Source organism: Asparagus officinalis, chromosome 4 (genome assembly GCF_001876935.1).
Source record: "Asparagus officinalis chromosome 4, Aspof.V1, whole genome shotgun sequence".
In the NCBI taxonomy this organism is placed as follows: Eukaryota; Viridiplantae; Streptophyta; class Magnoliopsida; order Asparagales; family Asparagaceae; genus Asparagus; species Asparagus officinalis.
The window spans coordinates 6,286,843-6,289,266 of NC_033797.1; positions in this window are offsets into that span (position 1 = coordinate 6,286,843).

Here is a 2,424-nt window from a genome sequence, read left to right on the forward strand (position 1 = left end):
GTAGCACCCCTAGACAGAATAGCAGTAACTATGCTAGTCTACGTTCCTAGTAGATTGATAACTTTTAATAGGGGAATTTAAATGTCAAGGACAACAGCACTTTTTGTTTGCTTCACTCACACAGATTATTTTAAGTCGGAACTTGCGTACTCATCAGGAAATCTTGAACTTGACATCTAGCTTTGGTTTTGTCGATTTCTCATCTAGATCCCTAGGCATGTCCATCCGGGCCGGCCCGGGCTGGGCAAAACCGGGGCCCGGGCCGGGCAAAACCGGGACCCGGGCCCGGTTCTGGGTTGGCCCGGATTTTTTTTAATTTTTTTTTATTTTTTTTCAATTTTTTTAGATTTTATTTAACTTTTAAATTATAAAAAATACAAGAAAAATAATAAAAAATAATAATTTTATTAATCACTTAAAATGACATAAATTACAAATAAAAAATGATAAAAACAAATTTTTTATTAATAATTAATAAATCATTTACAAATTACAAGTACAAATTTATTTTGGAATTAATCGCATCACAATAGATAAGTAAATACCAACTAGGTTGGCACCTACTCACCTATATCACTATCATTTGCAACTATTTCCAAAATAATTCTTTACAAATTTTAAGCTAAGGCCTAAGATATAAAAATTACAATTTATTCTTTATATCTATCTGCTAGTCCCAATTCTTCAAATTTATCTTCAATTCCAGCCATCCGATCGATGCATTGCGTTCGCTTCTCGTACCTCCACCAATCTTGTAAGCACATCACCGCTTGTACAGTGTACGGATCAAAGCATGTCATATGGTCGTCGATCAAACGTCCTGCTGTGCTGAAGGCGGATTCCGAAGCTACCGTCGAAACCTGCACTGTTAGTAAGTCACGAACCATGGTGGAAAGTATAGGATATGAAACTGATCTATATACTTTCCACCATTGCAAAATATCTAAAGTATTTTCTTGACATTTAACTAAAGAAGCAGATAAATATTCATCTGTTTCAGAAACCTCCAATGATGACGATCCAAGTCCAGATCCACCAGTTAGCTTAGCTACCATTGCATACCTATCAAAACTTACACTTTTACCTCGGGATGAGCTCGAAGAAACCGAAGCTGTAGACTGTTGTGTAGCTACACCATGTCTAGCTGCATACTCATCATATAAGGTTTGAAAATAATTTCTAATAGCTAAATGATGAGTAATAGCAGTAAGGGTGGTTCCATCATCTAAGTCTATAATCTGATTACCATACAAGGATTGTAACAAACTTCGAAGGCCAATATCCTTCAAGCATGGATCAATAAGAACCCCCAAACCAAAAATATGAGGAATAGGCCTAAAGTACTTATTAAATTTGCTCTCCATTTAAAAAATCATAGGTCCAAAAGTATCATCCATACGATATTTCCCAAAAAAAATTGAATATTTAAAATTTGTAAAGCAGCTAAAGTAATGGTTGGATAATAACAGCCAGATAATAACAGCCAGATAATAACATTGTAGCATCATAAAAAACTTATACCATTTTATTTAAATTACATATAATTATTCATTCATCTTCAGTTATTCCATAAGTGCTACCAGAACTAGAACTAGAAGCATAATAGTTTATAAAATCAGTTATAATGTCTTTATATTCTATTGCTACACTTAACATTGCATAGGTGGAATCCCACCTATGGTCAACATCTTTTGGAATTAGTCTGGGCTTTACATTTTTCTTTTACAAAATTGTTTCCATCTTTTAAGTCTTTGTTCAGAAGCATTATGCATGTAAGCAACTGTTCTAACCTTTTCTATCATGGATTTAATTTCAGTAAATACACTTTGAACAATTAAATTTAAAATATGACAGATACACCTAATATGAAAAAAGATCACCATGACATGGCAATGATAAAGTTGATCTGATAAAATCAACAGCTACATTGTTATTACTTGCATTATCTAGTGAAAGAGAAAATATTCTTTCTAAAATTTCTAATTTCATAAGTTCTTCAATTATTAAATTTACAACATTAATACCAGAATGTGACTCTTCTATTGCAATAAAAGAAACAACTCTTTTAAACATTTGTCAATTTTTATCAATCCAGTGTGCTGTGATACATAAATATCCAGTTTGTACTCTAGATGTCCAAATATCAGAAGTTAAAGAAAATTTACAGTTTAAATTTTTAAAATAAGAAATTATTTTTCCTTGTTCCTCCTGATAATATTTTAAAATATCACGTTGACAAGTTTGACGAGAAAATTTTTTAAATGCAGGATAAAAACCATCCCTAAACATATCTTCAAATTCATCATCTTCTACTAATTTAAAAGGAAAGTTTTTAAGAATGATAAACCTGATTACGCATTTCCTGGCTCTGGCAACGTCATAGTTCCAACTACCGAGACATGATGAAAATATCATGTAAAGTCT